Raw genomic sequence first — 23,304 nt, forward strand, 5'->3', positions numbered from 1 at the left:
AACTATATCACATTCCTTAATCATAATGAAAAAAGGACCGATAATGAAGCCTGCCCTTAATTTGCGGTCAATAAAGATAATCTTTGAACTGATTAGACCCTACGTTAACTCACTGACTTATCTTGCGTGTTGATGATGTTCATATAGAAAGGGTTGTGTAGGAAAGAGCGATTGTAGAAGACGATTAGTGTTCTAATCTGATGATAAAGATTTTTTTTTTTAATTAAAGAAATTCATTCTTAAGATTTATTTAATTCTCAAGTTTTTCTGGGATTGATTGATATTCTGTATAATCTTCAAAGCAAATTTATTTCATGCCATGGGGGCGGGGGTGTTCTTTGTCGTGCATTTAAGCATGTTTGAAATCTAAATTTACATTCGCAAGCACTGGTTTTCCTTGTCGTTTTGGATTGCTGTTAGCCTGTCTGTCTGTTTCAATATTGAATATTGAGAACAAATCCATCCATCCATCAATCATTTAAGAAGAATATGATCACACTGACATGAGTGATTTCTTTCATTCAAAATCTTTTCCTTTTATTTCAATATTTTTAACTGCCTCGTCCTTTTCAATATATAAACAATGAGAAACTTAACTCAACTCCACTACTCTCTTGTAGAATGGTTCGGACCTCTCCTCAGTAATGGAAAATTTTGTACTTTCAGAAAGTTTTTCAGCTGGTACTGTTTGAAATTAAAAAAAAGAATCGCCACCGAGCAGTCGAGAGAAAAGAAGTGAGGCAGAGTGTGAGAACAGCGAAAAACAGGTTATGTACATAATGGGAGTCAAACAGACAGTCTATACACTTGCATAGACCCTTTTTTCAAATGATGGTTGCGCTGTACCCAATTGAGCTGTCACCATCACCAGAAAGGGGAATGCCCCCCCCCATTACCCTTCCAACCTGACTTACACCCGTCGAATAAAACTTAGGCAAGATGTGGGGGAATAATGGTATCGTCAATGTTTGCAAGTTACGTACCCTCATTTTGGAATATAATTATTGGCATTTATGCGGTTGAATGCAGCGCTTTGTGCCCGGGAGAAAACCGTGTGCCAGCCTGCGAACAATTGTGATAAAGTGGTATTCGTGTTGCTTTTCAAAAAGCTACAAATTGCTTGAGATTTGGGCTTTGTATTGGGGTAACCCTAATGCCCACAAACTTGACAAGGGGGTATTTAGGTGGTGTCAATAGTGGCATCGGTTGGAGCAACCTCCTGCCTCTCTCTCTGGCTGGCATTCATAGCCGTGGTCTGGCCGTCGATCCTACGGATTGGATTACCTCCTGGGGGCTGTTGGTTTTGGGGGGCTTTTTATGTGAGCTTTTGAGAGGCTTTGGGGATCGTCTCTGGAAGGCAAACTTTTCTCCCCACTCGCAGTCGTCTCTCCCCCTCACTCTCTCCATCTCCCACGATCCTCATCCCTTCTCTCGCTCTCTCCCTCCCGCCTTTGTTGGCTCAAATTTTGCAGCAATTCTTACACAATTCCTCGAGAGCGATGACTGGGTGTATGTGTTGGCAAAACGGCCATTGAACTTATTGTGTCACTTTATTCCAGCCTGCCAGCCAGCGAGCAAACTCCGCCAGGCAACCAGCTTTATCCAGCTAACTTGTTTTTTTTTTCTCTCCACCCACACCCCAGGTTTTCTAATGCTGCCTACCTGTCCCTCGCTTAAAAGGTTTACAGAAAACGTGGAGATTGAGCAAGACTGGGGGAGAAGATGGCTGCTCTGTATGCATTCTGTGTTTCCAAAGTAAACCGTTCATTTAGTAAAAGTCTACAAGGCCCAAGTTTGCAGTACGCGCCAGCTGTATGGTACAAGCAAGAAAGCAGAATTTCTCTTTTCTCTTTTTTTATCCAGCATCAGAGATACTGGTGCTTGTGACTGTTTACCGAGGTTCGCAGTCTATGACAGTGCCATTCACTTCGGCCTAGAAAAATTTCCAAAGCCAAATCAGTGCTGTTCCAATTTTCTTATTTTTTCCCCTTTCTTCCCAAGCCTGTGATGACTGTGCCGGGGAGATCGGCAAATGGCAACCGCTTTACCCATAATGCAATTAGGTGCCCATTCATGCCGAAAATAAAGGCTGAAAAAAGTCTGATCGCCACTCTGCAAAGTGTCAAAGTAACTAACGCGCCTGCCCAGCCTAAAAGTACACCTAACCCCCTACGGATACAAGTTCGCAGGTTTATACGAGTTCATGTTGCTCGCTTCCTCACCTTTACCGTCGTATGTATAAGCCCAAATACATTTTTCCGCAATTATTTCTTCTCCCGTCTTATCTTTTTAATTACGCATCTGGCTGTTGCCCCGGTCACGTAGCAGATCGGTTGTTGATACGATGAAGGGGGATTATTGGAGGGGTTGAGGGTGAGCTCAGTGGTGATGCATTACGCAAACAGCCTATTGCGATATGGCAAATTGCATTCTAAAAGAGCTGGGTAAGAGATGAGATGGATGAACTACTCTCATCCCATCACAAAATCATTCCATTCTCCATCCTTGTCCTCTCCTTCCCCTTCTCTTTCATACACCATAGGTGTGAGGCACTCCACTCATGCATAGAGAATCCACCACTAAACTTGTTTTCCTTTTGCCAACGGGGGTGCGCGTGTGCTCTACAAAAGCTGCATCTTTACTCCCGCAAGTATAGCCCAAGGATAAGTGATTTACATCCAAACTTATCAATTGCATGGCAATTTTTAATCAATTAAATGAAAACTATACAGTTTCTGGGTTTTCTTTGAGCCTGCAGGTACAGTGGCCTGTCGCCTCCAACAACGACGGAACACTGCCCTCCTCAAGTTTACAATCACGTTTGGATGATGTGTTTAGGATGAGATTGCAATATAATTAGAAAACTAATGACATTCTATCACCATTTATCGAGGACGCATTTGCCTTCGCAATCAAGCCACTCCGTTTTCTAGTGCAGCTGTAAATAATTCATACCTAATAATGGAAAGTATTCAAAGTGTATATTTTGAATCTTACAAATATCTGGAAAGTTATTGTTCTGTAAAGGTTGCAATTTATAATCCATTATGATCATTCATGATTAATAGCATTAATGATCAGAAGATGGTATTATGTTTTTAATTACACTTCAAAGTCATTGAACTGGCCCATTTTTTTTTCTCAGAAGAATCTTCTCTCTTTGAGTTTAAAGTTTCAATCTATCATCACAGTATCGGCGTAGAACTAGTTTGTGAAATATATAGAACACATATATGTAAGGAGGTCCCTAAAATGAACTATATCATCCCTCTATTTTATTTTCCCCATCTTTAATAATACTAGTGATCATTTTTCTTTGTCATTGGTGCTTGGTAGAACAGTCACCTATTAATTGGATGAGATGCACAAGATTGGAAGAAAAGACTTAAATTAACAAACTTTTTGTGAGTGTGGCCATGCGCATCCATATCTTTGCCCGAAACCTCCCGTCTAAAAATTAAAATATAACATGGAAAGGAAGAGGATATATCTAAAGTAAAGTGCAAAAACCTGTATATTCCATTCAAAAGATGCACTTTCTATGCCTGCTAACAGCTTATTTATGATGTTATCTACCAATATATGTCCATCTACCACCCCTCCCGATCCTGGTTCGAATGATACCTTCTTGTTCCTGTACTTTGTACTGATTTGGACGACATGATAAGCGCAGCCAGAGAGCAGCGATGCAAGAAAGATTCATTGCGAATTGTCTCTGGCTAGTTTTCCCCATATTTTCATCTATCCATCTATCTCAGCTTTATCCGCTCTTGTCCTCTTTTTATTCTCTTGTTCACTCTCTTGCTCACCTGTTCTGTTTTTAATCTTTCTCTCTCTCTTTTGGTATCCCTTTCTCTGTTTCACATTCCTGTTCTCTCTCCTCCTGATCTGTTACTCTGTCTTTCTTTGTTTTACTCTCCCATTCTTTTAATCTCCCGTTCTCTCTGGTATTTCTTCTCTGTCTTTTCCATTGTTCTTTCTCTCTTTTTACTTTCCTGGTACTTTGTTTACTCCTTCATTCTCTCTCTTACTCACCCATTCTCTCTTTTCCATTCTTTCTCATACTCTTGTTTTATTCCTTGCTCTCCCACTCTCTCCCTTTCACTCTCCCATTCTCTCTTTTACTCTCCCGTTCTCTGTTTCACTCTCCTGTTCTCCCTCTTACACTCCCATTCTCTCTCTTACACTCCCATTATCTGTTTTACTCTTTTGTCCTCTTTACCCTTTTGTCTGCCTGTTAACTTCCATCTTCTATCTGCCTATATCCTTCTTTTTCACACTCATCTTCGGCTGGATGAGCCTCAGGCTTTCTGCCACCTCTGTTCATGCAGAGGTGCAGATTTTCGCAGAATCACCGTTAGAATCCCCTTCCGTACTGTCCCAGAATGCCTTCTCTTCCCCGTCTACCTCTTTCTACCTACTTCTTTCATTTCTGATTTGTCATTTCGGTTGTCAGTACATCAAAAACTAACAACAATTGAATCCCATTGAGACGCACAAACCTGTAAATCACCTCTTTGGCCTATGTATTTATCATTTTTTTATACCTGTACCTTCACTGTCAATTACCCTTGTATTAAAAAAAATGTTTTTGTATCATTAGATTTTATAATATCTTCTGTTTTGTTTTGAGCTGCGGAGTGATTTTGCACTTTTCTGCAATCAGAGACAATAATTGAAAGAGGGATGTGAATTCCCAGTCCTTGCATTTCTGATTTCCCTCTATGAATCTCGCTTTATAATAAAAGAAAGAAACCAATAGTTTAGCGCATTGAGATTTGATTGCAAATATATTCTTGTAATTCATGTGAGCAGGTCAATGCTTGTATTCCTTGATTACTTTTGATTTGGCATGGGGAGCCTTGTGTAAAATGATCCTTAGTGGTTAAGAAAAAAAGAGATGGGGGGGGAGTTTGGGGGATTTATTTTTCATGTCAAGTAATGAAACTTCAATGCATTATTGTTTTACATTTTGATGTATACATTGAGTTTATAACAAAGTGGACTTTGCATCCCCATTTTCTTCACATTTCCAGCTTTTTGCTTATTGATTGAACATGAACTTGAATTCTATTGCAATAATCACACTGAAATTCCCAAATTTGAAAGGAAAAAAAATATATTTTAAAGTTAAAATAACAGAAGGTGAAATGAAAGTCCGTGCCCAAAATGGGGTTGATGCAATGATTATTTTTAGAATTGATAGCACATTTATTTTACAAGTTTGTAATTAATTCAACTATATAAAATCTATTTATCCTTCCAATGTTAAGCAGACTAGCAATCGATTGTAAATTACTGAATCTGTCATTTGATAGTTGCAAAACTTTGGCTTGATTTTTGGTCATAGAATTAACTTAAAATCTACGAAACCTTTTGTGCAATGCCACTGTATTAAGTGTAACATCAAGAGATTATGATCCGAATCAACTCAGGTATTCATTGTAATAAAAACATGAGTGAAAAAGAAAGGTGATGAGAGAGCATGCTTTTTGGAGAAGATGGAGGCAAAAATGGAGGGTACAAATTTATTCAAATCCAAGATAGAGAGAGAGAGGAAAGTTGCAAAGAAAGAGAAAAAGGAGTGAGAAAGATGGGGAGATTTGAATGAGAGAGAGAGAGAGAGGGGGGGGGGGGAGAAAGGGAGAACACAAGAGAAGATGAAGTGATAAATGGGTCAGTGTAATATTGGATGTTGGGGTTGATAGCCAGGAGGTTGAAGAGAAGGGGTTAAAAAAGCAGTCCACAGGAGAGACACATAAATTGAGTCTATAACAGGTGTATCTGACTTCAACAAGGTTGCCAGAGGACAACCAAACCCAAGCCTAAATGTTCTTGAACCCACCAACTTGGCCGTGAGGCAAATGGCTTGTAACAATTCAAAGAACCTCAGTGATGCAGAGAGAGGGGGTTTTATCTTCGCCGGGGAAGAGAAAAAAAGACTGGGTCCAGAGTCATCGGCCCATCAAGTGTGGAGTCGGCCGGCTCGTTCCATAGTCGTTTCAACGAACGTGGAATTCTTTGCCTGCCGACGACTCTCCAGCCCCAGTCACCAGCAGGCAATTGGGCTCCATTGCCAGGGATTTGCACTTGACTTTTTCTCTTCTTCGGCCTCTTTCTGTGTCTCTCTCCCCTTGTTCTGGCCGTAAAAGTTTGCCATTGATGAGTGACGCATAGGAAATAGATCCTCGTGGGCCAGGAGAGCATGGTTTTGAGGCCGGGACTGCTCCCCCTTCAAGCTTCATCTGTCAGCGGCACTAAGTTATGCAGACCCTTCAGCCCAGCCGCTGGTATGCCAGCTTCTGGAGTATCTTTGCTCCAAATCGGAATTGAATTTGAAACGTTTTGTTGTTGGTTGGTTAGGGAGAGAGCAAGACTTTAATTTTGGGGGTAGACATCAAAGGGATTGTGCCGCCCTCCTCCTCGCCCCACCCCCTAACCCCATCCTCCGTCAAAGAACCATCTATCTTGCTCTGTTCTTCTGGTCCATTTCTCCCAGCCATGCAATTAATCACCCCCATCTCAAGTAAGTCTTGGGTTCCTCTACCTCAATATCTAATTGGTCCATCGGTGAAGTTCATACCCAACCCCGACCCTCCTCCATTCAAAACAACAACAAGAAGAATTTCTCCATCTCTTTTCTCGTTCTATAAAATCTTGTTCATGAAGTGATTTTCTCCGGTCTCCATAAAAGTTATCATTCATCACTGGTGTTTGTCTAACCCTTTGACAACCACAGATGGAGCGTAATCATATCTGCATTTCAAAAGGGGGTTGACTGACCCTTCTACTTCTTTTCTTTCAAAATAAAAAGCATAATACAGGGGAATTGTCCCTCATTATGAGCAAATTACCCAGTAAATATATTTCTAGAGCAAATCAACTTTTTAAATGTAAATATTTCAATTTCAAAAGTATTGAAAAAAACCCAAGTTAGCCAATATTTATTGAAATATTTTGGGGGTTAATAGAATAATATGTGAGATATATCACATTCTACCATGTAAGAGCTCCAAAGCAACAAAGAGATCTCTTATTGAATATTCAATGGATTTGTTACTGCCTGCACAATATCACAATGAGAGAAAAATTATATTTTCATGAATTTTTCTTTTGAACAATGAAAATATTCTATTCATTAAAAATTATTTGTTAATTTTTGTATAAGTTTTAATAGGTAGGTTCACTTCTTTATTCATGCCCCATCCAAAGTCTCTCTGTCTTTATCTGCTCCATGAATGAGAAGCCAGACAATGACACAAAGCAATATTAAAAGGGGCAAGAGAGATCCCCTCCTCCCTCACATTGGTACCACCTTCATAAAAGGAAAAAGTAGCCTCCAACCCCCCCAAAAAACTTAAAAGTTTGTAATCGATAAACAGATTATGAGGGGAGTGGTGGGGGTTGGATGCTAGAAGAGGGGCACAGTTCCAGCACCCTGATGCTGATTTTCATAGATACGCCCCTATATTTACAGCCCCCATTGGTCTTGTCTGCCTCTCTTCGTCTTACACATCCTGACTTTCATTCTTGTATGGCGTCCTCAATGGTAACCTCAAGATGGTTTAGATTTTCGGAGGGCAATCCAGTTCTTCTCTCTTCTTGACAAGGGTCAGAGACGAAGGGGTATTTTCTGAGTCACCAGCCCGCTTTGATGTGACGGCAAAAGCTTGATGGGCCTATAATTCAGAGTCATGGCTACGTATTCCAATCATTTGATACCTTCAAATAACTATTTATTTGTGTGCCATTTTTTGATGTCGTAGTCCCTCTTACTGTTAGAACATTGACATCGGCTGTTCCAGCTTTTGTGTCTTGTAATGACTCCTTGAATCCTAATCTAATCCATTGCCCACTGGCAAAATTGTATGGTCCATATGTAAAGCCTATAGCAACTCATCGATTATTGGATTATAATTATTCATTATAATCTATAATTATTCTTATTATTTATAATTATGGACGTCCTTAAAAACTGAAATGAATTGAGAAGTGAGACGTAGTACACTTTGTTTTGATATTTATTTTAAAAGGTTATCTTGTACAAAATGTATCACGTATTGTAAATATAATATCTTCTTAGTAAATTACCATTTGGATCCTTTGAAATAAATAAGTGAAGCTTCAAAAAGTAAAAAAAGACAATTATACAGAGTTGAAAGTGCAAATTAAAAATGAAAATTGTGTTTCCCATTTTTACATTATTGAGATTTTTGTTCAAATCAAGAGTTAAAATGTAAATAAAGATACAAAATATGAAACCTTTTTGCTTGCTTGCTTGTTTAAATAGGTGATAATATAATTAGGTGGTTTTTTTATCAGAGTAAAAAGTTGCTTGCTTGCTTGCTTGCTTGTTTAAAGAGGTGATAATAGGGCCATTACCTAGCCCATGGTCCTCGTCGAGCACGGCTCATTATCGCAGCTATCGATCCTGACACGTTACTTTGAGGATAATTTCTTTGGCAGGGATAGGAAAGTTCAATTTCCTTGCGTCTCTTTGAGATCATATCCTGTATTGAGAGCTGGGCGGAGTAGCAATGCATTTGGCAGCGGCTTTGGCAATTTTCTTTAAAGGTAACATATATATGCCACATTCAGAGATAAGCAAATGAGCCAATTTCTGATATATCATTCTAGCGAAGCTGTTGATTGTATCTCAATCCAAGTCTAAGAATAGTAAGCTGTTGAGATTTTGCAGTCTAATATTTCTAAAAATGATTATGATTTATTTCCAATGTGAGAACTATTTATATTACCCAAAATTTATTCATTTTTTCACTTAAAAATCTTTGAAGTATATTTTCCCTGGCATCTAGTTTTTCTGCTGCCAGATCAAGTGATTTTGGGGAGGTCAGAAGTAGTTTCAAGAAAACATCATTGATTGTCTAGTTAGATTCGATTTGATTATTTTCCTATATTCATATTCTAAATGCTTACTCATGTAGAGGATTAGTTCCTCTTAGTTTTGAAAAATATTTTAAAAAGATAAAAAAGATAAAAAAGGCAAAAATGAATATTTTAAACCCTTTTTATCTTTTCAAGTATACTTGTGCCTGTCTGTGCTGAACCCTGTTAAACAACGGTTGGCAATCAATCTCAAAATGACAATCATTGATCAAGATTATTGTTACATGTGGATACCCATTATCAGCCATATCAGAACTGTTGTTGCAATCAATCACAATCTTTTACCTTTACCCAATCAGAAGCGTGCAAAGATTGATTTTTGGAGTTGCATTTATAAATACAAATCTTTGTGGAAATAAAAAAATAAAGAATTGCAAAATAATATCAGGCTTAATAGTTGGAGATAATTTCAGGCTGAAAAGAAGTTTGGACACTGAGTTTGATATTGATTTGCACAGATTTGCCGTAGAAAATTACCTTGAAGGAATCTGGCTGGATCATTAATTATCAAAGACTTTCTCCCCGTTGAGGATGAGGGGGCTGCCATCTTTAAGTCATACTCAATTCAGTTTTTTGTTTTGTGATACTGGAAGTGGGAGGCGATACCATCACTAGCAGAAATAAACATCATTTATCTCCGGTTTTCTAGGGTAATGACCCGGGACACGAAGAAAGAAATCATCCAGAGTTCACGACCTTTTGACTTCTATTCCCATAATTCCACAGAGATCCGAGGCAGTTATGTATGCCTTTGTGGGTGTATCAGTTACTTGGGACAGCAACAAACTAGAGCCGATGTCTGTCTGTTGATAGTGTTCGAGATATCTTGTCGCATCATGTGGAAACTTGATTGAATTTTATGAATTTTTGTGCTGTATTTTACATTCAGGTTGTAGAATTCATGATCAATGTTATATTAATAGACAATATTTTTCTTATAAGTAGGCCTACTTGCAGATATTCATGCTAATGTTTTCCCATTTTGCTCAAATTGAATTTGTAACAGATCTTATAAAAACATATAGGCTGAATTTCCTTTTGATTTTTTTGGATAATCTTCAAGAAAGGATGGAGACAGCAAAGGGACCATGGAGCCTTCTGGCATGATTTATTTATTCTTTGAGCTGTTGTTGTGATATTTGAGGTTTTATTTGTTATATTGCTAATTGTCAGCGCTTCTTCAAATCCAATTTCTGTTTCCATCACTCTGTCTCACTTGTTTATCAAAATGATTCTTGCAGTAGATCTTTTTTCATTATCTTAAAAATAAAAGATACACAATGTGCCTGTATACATGCATGTTTGCACATTTGATTTCAATATTGTGTTTGTTCTGCCTATTGCCTTCTCTCCATTTCAACTGTCTTTGATTTATACATTCATCCATCTATCTGGTGTATCCACCATTTCAGTAATTTGTTCTAATTTTATTCTTTCATCCATTCATTCATCTCTGAGTAGCTTAGGACAACAGACTGACAAAAATAGCTGAATATTTTTTTAAATCTATAAAACAAAATGTTTAATTCCTTTCAGCAATCCATTGTCATTCATTCATCCATCCATATCCATCCATCCATTCAACCCTTCATTAATCTTCTTTCATTCTGTCCTTCATTCTTTCCTTCATTCATTCCTTCCTTCTTTCCTTTGTTTCTTTATTCATCCATTCTTTTATACCACTGAAGTCTGGTATAACAGGACCTGAATGCAGGCCTAACTGCTGAATATTCTTTATTATTTCTACCCCCAAAATATCAAGTATTTCTGTAACTTCTCCTTTTTTTTAGCTTTTCTTTATTTACTGATTCATCCACCTATCCATCCATCCATCCATACATTCATTCATCTGGATGTAGCCTGGGGCAACAGACAAGCATTAATGGCTCCAGGGTTCACTCCCGTGCAACCAAAAGTAGATTGAACTTGGGGGCTCACACCCTTTGCTCCCGGCCGGCCGGTCGGTTCGTATGATTGACGCGATGAAGAAGTGTACGGTTGGTGGACTGTATAAACCCATCACGGCTGTATTTGTTCAGGCTCTGAACTGAAGGCACACAGAAGACTCCAGCATCGTGGTTTGGTACCCCCGTACTCTCTCACTCTCTCTCTCTTCCATTCTCGGCCCGGGCTGTGAGCCGAGCTGATTCAACCCTTGGTGTTATTCTTACTTACTAGCTGCACAATTACTATAGAATCTTGTATTGATATAGGTTAAAAGCTTTCGCTTTTATAGCCAACAAACGATGCACATCTCTCCATTTTAGCCCCATTGTATCTGACCTTTGACCTCTGAACTTAATGATTCATACCCAGGTCACTTGAATGTTTTTTTATTAAACTATTCTTTCAAAGGAATATCCCCCTTAGCTCGTCGAGGGCTACTTTTCACAACTCTCAACTTTGGAAATGTTGAAATTCTCTTTTGGACACTCTGCAAAACATTCCTTTTGTGTTTCAACCTGACATTCCCCCTTTCTCTTATCCTTATAGCAAGAGTGTTCAAGTAGCGTTAAGCACACCATAGCCGCGAGTATGATTGTTTCACTGCGTGCCATATCGTCCGTTTGACTTTCCGTCCTACAAAAGGACGCGCCGCTTTCCATTGTGGAGCCAGATCAATATTTGTGCTTTAATCGTGTATGTTTGCCACCAGCACCTCATGGAGGTAACACGGCCATCCCCTCACCTCCAGACCCCAAGTACCTCTTTCCTTTTACCCCCCTTTCTTGTGGGTTTTTTTGTCTTCATAAGAATCCCATCTTCCAAAGAAAGGTCAGCATTCTATGTTGGTTTTTTCCTTGTTTTCTTGGAGTACACATCATCTTGTTTTCTAGGTCACGTATAAAACCCTGCAATCATTTCACAACTGATGTATGTGTAAGTAGCACACTTTTCCGTGTGTGCTTATTCTCATATTGGTGATTCTTATGTAAAGAAATGTGTTGGCTTAGCGTCAAAAAGCGTTATCTCACTGAGGTTTGACATTGGTTCAAAACCATCCCATCAAATCTGGGATAAATTATTTTTCTACCATAGTAAATGGATAGTGTTCTGTATCACATTAAATAAAAATTATGCTTGATTATTTCAAGTGCACATCGCATAGTGGCAAAGTGCAAGGTACTTCACCTACAGACCAAGATACTGCATTGGTACAACATTGTCATGATTTTGTTGTGAGTATCACATGGAAACATATCTGCCCAGATTCTCTCATCAGAAAATGTCAGAAAACTTGTTTTAAAAAATAAAGATGAAAGAATAATTGGTATTAAATCTTGGCCAGTTGATCTTGACATTAATTTCATTTTCAATAGTTTCTTAACATCTTCCTTAGATAACTGGGTGGCATTTCACGAAGCCCCATGCCAGTGGTTTTCACTGACTAAATCGCTTTCAGCCAATCAAATGCAAGGATTACAGTAGCTCAAAACAATTCTCAATGAAAACCCTGATGATTATGCTTTATGAAATGCTCCAAAAAATATCATAAATCTTCCATACTATTTTGATAATTGATATATTACATATTGTGTCATATAACAGTCAATAAACTATGTCAAGCTCAAACGTATTTCAGTTTACAATGGAGATTATCTCTTCTTGAAGAGCGCCTCCTATCGATGACGTCTACCCATCTCTGGGAACCGATGGCTGTCCATCTTCTGGAGTGGTTAGGTCTCCGATTTTTTCAGCCCTTTTCAATCGAAAGTGTCAATATGGATTATGAAACCAGAGTAGAGAGGGAGGATCACTCCTGAATTTGATTGGCATCTCGCATTATCGGCCACAAACGAACCCCATCCCTCCATCATCCTAACAGTAATAGGCCATCCATAGGAACAATAAATAACATAAGAAAAGCTGTGTGGGTAATTTTTTTTTTACTTTCCAAAATTCAAGGTTTTTAATACTTTCACATAAAAAGTGAAACTACACAGATTTTCTATGCTTTTGTCTCTCGTTCTCCCCCATCCCCCACCCATCTCTCTCTCTCTCTCACGCTTGTGCACTTAGATTTACATTTGCTTGTTCATTTTACATCTCGATTTCATTGAAAATAATGAAAGCAGCACAATGTAGTTATGTTAAGGAATTAAGAATTCATATTTCAGTAATTGAGTGATTCAATGGTCTGATGCTGAAATTAACAATTCTTTTCTAATTCTTGTTCAGTGATTCATTAACATGTAAAATGTATTTCATTCTAAAAGATAGAATCATAATATACACAGTCATATAGATAAAACAATTCTTGAGATGAAATACTACGCACTATATAGCATTATGAAAGTTTTGATAAATAAACCAAATATTTTGGTTCATTCATTTTTCAAAAGCCCCTTTAAGTCTTTCCCCCACATTTTGGGGTAAGAGTTCTTGAATTTCTCCCTCTAATGGAGTAGGGAACAATAGTGAGACAGTGCAGAGAAAAGGGGGTCAAGTTCCCCAGAAATACTGAGGTTTTTGTGGTCAAATTTACACCAATACAGGAGAACAATTGGAAAAGATTTCTAATCCTTTGAATGTATTTCAATCAAACTATGCCTTCCTCACAGTTGGGAACTCCGACTTTGTTTTGAATGCATCAGATTAATTCATCCTCACAGAGGTAATGCATGTTTTTCAGTCATTTTAATATTATTTCATATGGTGGGGCTTTTTTATTCCAAAATGAACTTGTTGGTTCTCGATGGGCTGATGTGGCATAATGCTCTGATTTCGCTTGATTTGTTTCATTTTACAATGATATTTAAACAAATAATAGAGAATTCTCTTAGAATTTTAGCAGTAAAACCCTGACAGAAGGAAGGATGTTGAGCTTATTTTAAAATCATTTTTGATGGAATACTTTTATGAAATCATGTAAGAATTGTTTTGATATTTTAAGTGTGTATGATTTCATTAAAGAGTTTTTGAAAGGATTCCTTTTTTTTACTTCAATTTCAGGAAAGGTTTGATATTTATGATATATTGAGAACATATGTTATTGAAATAACTTTCCTTTTGTCCAATTAAAGAATATTAATGAATTACATTCTTAATACATATTGTATGCTGTTGTTCAAGCATGTGACGGACTGCATAGTTTGTAAAGAGTAAAAAGTGCATACTTGCTCAATTAAGACTGATGAATGAGCAGAAACCACAGATTTCCATCAATTCATGTTATCAAATTAAAGTCATTACTTTATTGCCAACTCAAGTACATGAAAAACGCAAGATCAGTTGGACGGTCGAACAATAGAGCAATACCTGTAATCAAATTAAATGCAGGAGGAAGAGAAAGTACGAGAAGTGGGTGCTGGTTGAGGAGAAGGTGGTACTACAACTAACATTAAAATAGATTTGTGGGGATGTAATGTAGCGGTGAGTCAATGCACTGCATACATGCCTTTGTACACGGTCGTCTTGACTGTTGGCGTACCGAGGCAAACTTGCGGGGGATGATCGGCACAAAGGCTGACAGCTGAAAAGGTGTGCTCCTGATTGAAAGTGGAAATTAACGCTAATGGCATAGAAATTAAAAGATTGATCCTGGCGGGCAGTGGGTCTCTTGTAGCCTGCCATTGGTGGTCAGCTTTTGCTCGCTGATTGCCCCCAAACTGATCTACTTAGCTGGATTTAAGGAGTAACTAGTCATTTGTAAGGTCTCTTGGGTGATGAGAAGGGGGGTGATAGGAGGAGGAGAAGGGGGATAAGGGTTGTTGGGTTTGAAGCATGCATCGTTCTATCGCTTCATTCAATCTCTGTCTTCTTAACAAGGTTCTCATGGTAATGGCAAGATCAACCCTGCCACCATCTTCTTGTAATCAATAGCAGTCCTTCCCCTTGTCTTCCTCTCCCAATGTTTTAATGTCTGTCTCCTTTTCCGCGCATCCCGATGTTAACTGTCATCATCACTGGAAAGTGCCCAAATTGGACAATTTGGATTGGCGGATAAACTGCATCTAGGGCAGATATTGCCCTTAGACGGTGCAGCCTTCTTAACTGCCTTGCCATGTATGGGCGCGTTTTGCGTTTAACCAGGGGAATTCTCTGACGTGTTTATGGTTTACAACTTACCTTGGTGGATGTAATTGTAATCTGTTTTTCGGGTCCACTGTGGATTGGACTGCGTGTGTGCGTGGTGAGGAATTTTGGAATAGTGTCTTTGAGGCAAGTGTGGTGATGATGTGTTTAGACCCTGGTGGGTTGCGTTGTGTCTGTGACATAATGTTTGCACAGTCATAGATTTGGTGTAGACCTGCATGACAGGGAGGTTATGCATTAACACTCTGGCACGTGGGGAAGACCCCCATGAGGAGGCTTCCACAGATAGAGCTCCGGATGCTGATGCTCGTATTATATTCATCAACAGACCTGTTTTACATCGAATACCAGCAAGTTATGCTGGAGGATTGGCTACTTGAAAAGTATTTAGCCCGGGACACTTTCAAATTAAGACTGATTTCGTGAGCAGCATATATACCTCTTCTCGTCCCCGCCAGTGCATAGTAGAGGAGATGGTGTGTGCGCTGGAGTAAGAGGGGGTCAAGTCTTAACCCTAATCTCTAATAGGGAGATCAATAGTCGAGGCTCTTTAAACCGACCAATCTAAATCCTTTCCCTCATCCATTCTCTCCACTCTCTCTATCTCTCAAACTCCTCCAAATCAAAGAGCACTCTATAACCATTCCGAGTGGTCAGATTTCTGCTCGGGTTTCCCGCTACTTGCCCAGAAATGAAATATAATGTTCTCCAGAGACTGTAACATCGCCCTCACATCGTGGTGGTGATGACCTGCCAATAGTCTATGATATCAATCTGTCGCCACACCTCATCAAAATTTGATCAGTCTTCAAGTCAATTTTAACTCCATATATGCAGTGCACTTCATGCACACTTCCTTGAATACAAACGAAGGAACCGCATCTCCTCTTCCCCAGCCAACACCCCCCCCCCTCCTTCACTTTTAAAATCCATTAACATCCACCGTCTTCTACCCAGAAAGCATGAAAAAATAGATGTTGAGGACGAGTTAGCATATCTGTCATGGGCGACTAATCGTCCTCTCCAAACTTAGCTGGGAGGGTGTTCTCAGGTTAAACCTACTGGGTCCTTCTTCCGTGGAGGGATTCTTAAGGGTTAGGGTTCTGTTTGCAAACATGGCATTTCTGCCGCGTCTTGGGGGACCGAAGAGACACTACTTCGGATGACTTTCCCTGGCTTGGATGGATGCCTCCATCTCATTCATATCCACACCTCGCATCCTGCCATTCAGAAATTTTACCACCACAAAAACAATGTAGTGTAGTCACTCTGTACATGGAAAAAATATGTGGGTATCGATATTCAGAGATAGCTAATGAAAATGATGGATGCATTGGGCTATATAAAAGCTAATATTAGCCACTTAAAATTGATTTTGAAAAATCCATTCTGTCTAAACTCTTGTCATTTGTAAAATCGTTGACAATTTTATAATCTTTTTATTAAAAATAAAGACCTGGTCAGTAAATTAAAGCATATAAACAGGCATCCTTTTCAATGACATTCATTCTATTTCTATTTTTTTTTCATTAAAGGATTAACAGTAATGATTTTAACAAGGATATATACTCTGCCTTAGGGTTTACTCTGTGTCATACCAATATGACTTCATGGAAATATTTACACTTCTATCACTTTTTTTTAATACTGAATATCTTTTTACAGATCATTAGTCCTCAGGTTTTTTTTTAATATAAAAAAAAACAATTGTCTCAACTGCTTCAATGCTCACTGTTTTGTACCATTAAGATCATTGTGTTTAAGAGGGGAAAAGGTTATTTGTCTGTTAAATTCAAGATTTTGAAAAGTTAAAATTCTGACAAGATGCATTTAGATAAAAGAAAGGAAAGGTTGTGTTTCTAATATTTGTTTTTCTTGTAATTGCTCGTAATTTTTTTCCTTTCCTCTACAATTACATGGATTCTTCATTAAAAATTATCAAAATAAATTGACAAATTAAGCTTCCTTTCATGTTCTTCAAATACAACCTGAATGAAAGGAATCAAATGAAATGAATAAGTAAATTGACGGAATTGAGAGATAGGTTAATGGACTTAACTGGTAGGAAATCATCTCATAAAGCCTGGTGTACAAGTCTAGGTCAATGCATCACGAGCTCTAAAGAACGAAAGGCTTCTATCGTTTCAGAGCAGCGTAACCACTCACAAACTCGCGTCACGTCTCTGATTATTTGAGCCCTCAATATCTGAGCTGAGTGAGCTCTGACTTTGTCGAATTGCCAACCAGTGATGCGTGACGCAACCCTAAGTGGGGATTTGGATCCCCCAAATTCAGACCATCTGTTCTCCATTTTGGTTGCCGATGTGAGGGTGTATATTGTTACAACTGCCATGCTTGATATCGGGTCTGAGGTCCATTTCCAATTTTTTTGGATGCCCCACTTCACGTTTAAAGGTTAAACATATGCATGTGGCAATGTTGCCATGAGAACTGATAATCATATAAATGTATGTACATTTGTTGTTAGCTCCACTGATTCACCAATAGTTTTTACTAGATATCCACATTTTTTATCAATTCAGGTTGAAAATTTTTTGCCACATAAATTCACATTGGATGGGCAGTGTTTTCAACTTAGATAATTTTGGCTTTCATAGGTCTATGCTATGAAAATGTAATATGTTCCCTAAATTTCTGTTTAAGAAACAGTAGAAAATTTGAAAATGTTCTTGGAACTTTAAACGTGGTTGTTTTTAAGACCACACTGGGTTATTTGAAGCCCTTTAACCTTAATATGGATAAGATTATGATTTTGAGATAGAAAAAAAAACTATTCCAGATGTGTTTGCCCGTGACTGGAAGGTACGAGAGATGAAGCAGCTATATCATCTCATAAAGCTATTTTCTTATGATTTCTACCATGTGATGGTAAAATAATAGGATGAAATTGCTGACATTTTACACTTATTGTAGCTCTCAGGTGTGTGGCCGGCAGTAAATCTGTTTATTTTTAATTTCACAGAGCTTTGACGAGGAGGAAGACGGTGCTCTGGTAAAAGGTTGATTTTGCTTCCTTTGCCCCCCTGGTCGTTGGGGCGTGATGAAATTCATATCTGGATGAAATCAGGCGAACCCCCTCCTCACGCCCTCCTCTCATCCTCCATGCCTCAGCGAATTCCAATCTGTTTGTGTGTTTTCTACATTAAGTGTTTCTGTCAAGACACTTCAGTCGACGACATCCGCTTTCTTTCCTTTGAAATTGAATGTGCACAATGTATCACTACAGCTTTCGGCCGAACATACCTTCTTGTCAGATTCATTGTCATTTTAGCCATCGCCATGGCAATCCATCAAAAGAGGAGCCTGATAAGTGTTCAGTGCAAAGAGCCCATTGACCTCAAGTGCTTTAAGCCATCTATATGGTTCTATAATCCTTCTGTATTTCTTTTTTACAGAATGATTTATAAAGTATGAAAGTAGTGAATTAAGAGAGATGTGGAAACCTCAGAATCCATAGCCTTTCTCCCTCTTCTCATTTTTCTTTTCCCGTAATTCGATAATAAACGAAGCCTGACTACCCATCATGCCTCATTCAAAATTCATCAGATGTTGGAGGTACTTGTGCATAAGTACGCCACTCTCTCACCGCGGCACTCCAGTTCGCTCCCCCCCCCCTTTTTTCTCTATTCATTGTCTATCTCTGTTCTTTTTTATCTCTGGCAATTTCCATAAATCTAACACCTTACACCGCTGCCGGGAAGCAAATAATGCACAAAAATTGTCTGTCCTGTTTCGCTTATGATACGCTCGATGTAGCCTGCTCCGTTAAAACCGTGGCTGGCACGCTGCATCCACGAACGACCCTTCCCTACCTGATATACATTTCAGTAAGGACCTGGTTAGAAGGCGAACCACTTTTGACAAGTTCGTATACAAAATTGGTGGGTCTCGTCTGGTTTATGATGATAGCTCCGAACTGGAAGTGGTCGCCACCTAACGGGCTCTATGAAGACAGATGGATATAAAATCTGGATTGTAATGGCTGCTACATTAACCATTAAAGTATCAAGTTTAATGCTGGCTGAACTCTTGGATGGATTAGCTTGTTTATGATAAGGGGAGGAGGAGAAACCCTGAGTTAAATGCGTATGGTATGATGATGAGGATGATGATGATGGTGATTCCAGCAGAGATGAGTGTATCCAGTTAACACCATTACACATCAGCAGGTCGAATTATCTTAGCAAAACATAAATCAACTCTGACAGATTGTCAAAAGCAACGTAACCGATCCCCCATCCCCCGTCTTTTGGCTGCATATATACAATTTCAATTGAAGTGGCAGTCTTAAAACATATTTATTGATTCCATTGGTTGGTTGTTCTTTGTTATAAAAATCACTTAGTTTATTTTTTTTCCACTTGAAGTTCTGATGCTCACAGTTTTGAACACTTAACTGCCAGTATAAATGATAAACTTAAAAGCTCTGTTTTTAAAACAATGTCTTTTGACTTTTGACACCACAATTGTCTTATAAGCTAAAGCAAAATTATGTGCATTAAATTTTTGAATTAATAAGGACCTAACATGAGATATTAGAATTTTTATGATTGTACGTGTAAACATGTTGAGTATGAAATGTAGACATATTAGTGTTATAATAATGAATAAAAAGTAACTGTTTATTGGAAAGGTTGATTATTTCAATTAGTTTATTGTAGATGATAAAAGTAATGATTAGATAGCTCTTTATTAAAAGGATGGATTCTTAACATAATGAAAGGAATGTAGATAATATCACCATAGTTTTAAAAGAGTTGAATGAAAGATAGATCTTACTCTCATTTCTTATATCGATGCATTTATTTAAACATATTAGCACAAATGTTGTATTCAAGGTTGAGCCCTGATCATGTAGATGTTGCTAATTTTATTCAACTTTTGAAGTTGACTATTCTCTTCAGCAACTCCTGAGATCGGAATGGCTGATTGGTCTAGATCGTAAACCTTATTTTTAAGTTCTGAGGCTTGGAGCAGAATTGGACCTCATTAAAATCACATCAGCAGAGAATCTGGCCAAGTGTCTTAAATAATGGAATTCTACTGGTGTGAAAATCCTTCTAAAATCCATAGTTGCTATGGGAAACTCATTTGCAAGCCTCATTGCAGTGTGTATTTTCGAAAGCATGCCTCTCTTTCTTTGACTATGCTTGTCGTTTCCTCTCTGCCCCTCTATTAGTAGTCCCACATATCAGATTTCATGTCTTGCTTGGAGCCCTTTACCTAAAATATTCATGCCCCTGGCTCTACTACTTGTGTTCTAAGTCCGGATTTTCGAGAAAGGCAGATGGATGGAAATGAAGTCAAATTATAACAATATCTTTTGTGTCATCTCGATTTTTCTGCTTGGAGGGTGGTTTACTTCCATGTCGTTATTACGAACTTTCGCAGAGAGGATAGCCATATAGTTTTTCTGACAATTTATTCTTCTGTCGATAATAGTGAAAGAGTTTCTGAGAATCTCTGTACGAGCATCCCCGTGAACCACCTAGATGCGTACATTTCAGATTATATACATTGAGAAAAAGCACTTGTGCCTTTCCTTATCACTCTCCCGCGTTCACTATTCATTTTTTTTTTCTTGAGTGGGGTAGACTTTCATTTGCCATGAAATTTAGATGAGATTTTGATCTGACTGGGCCGATGATATAACGAGAGAAATCAGAGAATAGAGTAGAAAATCTCATTAATTTTCAGTAATGGCGGCGTAAACAGATACAATGCAGATCAGTGCGGGCCTGGGGCTAATACTGAAGCAGCGTAGAGAGAATATAATAGAGGTGGATGGAAGCGGATAGAGGTGGAGGTGTTGTCGAGTAAGAGGGTGAAAGGAAGATATGACAAGAATATGAAATGAATAAGAGTGAGATTGGAGGAAAGAGATTTGGTGATAAGAAGAAGGAAAATGGGGGATAAGAGAGGGGGATGAGAGAAGAACAATTGATTACGGATGTATGAGATGAATAGAACAAGGTCAGTTTTTTTTTCAGAAAATGTGCCACATCAAATTCAATCGTGAATTCGAGGCAAGAGTTAACCCATGGCCTTCTAGAGCAGGTTGGTCCCTGAAGAAAGTTTATTGGAATTACAGAATTTGGTAATAAGGGGGTAATGGAACTTTCATCTTAAGAGGTATTGTCATAATTAGTACTATAATGCCAGCAGAATTGGGTGCGCCGTGGCAAAATTGAGGGAGATAGGCCTCAATAGAAAATAAATGCTTATACTTTGATCATTTGAAGATTAATTTCAACTCTGGCATGATGTGCTGAGGTGCTATTCTGCATAATTAAAATGCAAAGGTAGAGAATGAACTTAAATCTGTCTTCAGATAAAAAGCAAGTAAACTATTAAATTTTCATTCATTATTCACCCTTTTTTCAGTGGGAAACAAATTCCAGTATAGATTATTAAAATACTCTTCTTTATGAGACCATAGAACATTTCCCCTACCCCTCCCCTAAGACAGGATGCCCCCTTCCCCCAGCCCGACTGTCACCACCCTCCACGTACAATGTCAATAGTGGCTCATCGGGGAGATAAAGATAATTTCCCACTTTCGCACGCTTGGAAAACTTTGGGCGGCGGGGGAATAGGGGCAGGAATAACGCCACAAAATAGGTTACCTTTCAGCACTTCTTCCATAGGAAGAAGAAGAAAAATGAGATCAAGATAGATTGTCTCCAAGTGTGATGTCTTCCATTTTTTTTTTCGTCAAGTCCTCAGTTGCTTGATTCATGTATGATCCTGATTATGATAATGTATAATGAGAAAGTGAGAAAGAGTTGCGGGGGCGGTGTGGGTGTAGTATAACTACTATATTTATACCTCTTTTTTCCGTGTCATCTTATATCAGGATAAAAGTTTATTTCGCAATTAGACAATTACAAATCCCGATTTTTAACACATTTTTGTTCTGTTTCTTATCAGCAGAATGGCTAATCTTATAATGAAGCAATAACAATGTTGGACTGATTAGAAAATAAAGCTGTAACTAATGCTTAAATTCTACCAAGTGTATGCTTTAAATCTGGATTTACAGTACCCCTTTCTGTCTTTCAGAATTTATGATTCCATATTGATTTAAATATATTGTAAATTATCAATAATCTATAGACTGTAATATTATTATAAAAAAATTGATCCATGTATCATTATATAAAACAGACTAAACACAAAACCAACAAATTTATGGTGGACAAGAATTTTCAGTGAGTATGCAATGCAACCATTGCTTAAATGAATAAACTTTTGTCCTGGAACTCATCATACAACATACATGTAAATTATCGAAACTCATTCCCCGATATTTAAGAAGTCCTGCTTCTAATCAATCCACCATCTTGGCTTCACCCCCAATCCCAACCAATATTTCACAAGTCATTATCATCACACCGGTTACCCCTCCTCCCCCTCCCTACTCCAAACTTTCTCTTCCATGCACCCCCAGTCTTAGATGTCCAGGGCTTCCGTCTTACAAAGAGTTGGGTTTGATTAGATCAACCTCAACTATATGGAAATCCATCAATGTCATAATATTTCCTACAGGAAATTTGCATAATGTAGATTTGCAAGCAAAGAGGAGCACACTGAATTGTCAAGACAACGACGAATGTATGAATATGCATCCTATTTTATCATCTGGAAAACATTTTGAACAAACAAGCATTTTAGATGTTGCCGTCGCTGGCTTTCCATAGTTATGGTTGATCGGATCAATCGCAACTCTTTGTAGGACCGGGCCCGGGAGTGTCAGAGTTTTAATAATAGATCCCATTGGATAGATAATTGAATCCAAGCAAAGATGATTCAGTTGTTTGAGCTAACTTTCTCCTGGGAGCTTCATCATCCAAAAGGTCATATCCATCATCGTATCTTCTCATGGAAAGCAGAAAATCATGATCATCTTTGTGGGAGGAGGAGGAGCAAGATATATCGAGAGCGTCCATCAATTTTTCGGGGAATGACTCGCCATTTTTTTTTAATGTCTGTGTGTGGAAAACAATGCAAGATCATCCCCCTGTGTTTCGAGTGTCAAGAGAGGGATTTGTTGAATAGACAAGGGGAGCTCTCGTTTTCTTTAGTCCCTATCATTAGACATCCTGTCGGTGTATGGTGTTCAGTCAATGTCATGAATGTGATAAAAGAATATAAAGCGGCTGTGACACCTGGATTATTTTGACAACTTAATGAGACCATGATCAGACGTATGTGTATCTACGGGCAAGCTATTTTATCTACCAATCCTTTTTTTTATATCAACAAAATCATTTTATATGCAAATGACATTTCTTGATATGGAGAAATATGATTCAGTGATAAAACAACTTGTCATCAAAG

This window comes from Lytechinus pictus, chromosome 12 (assembly GCF_037042905.1).
Source record: "Lytechinus pictus isolate F3 Inbred chromosome 12, Lp3.0, whole genome shotgun sequence".
NCBI lineage: Eukaryota > Metazoa > Echinodermata > Echinoidea > Temnopleuroida > Toxopneustidae > Lytechinus > Lytechinus pictus.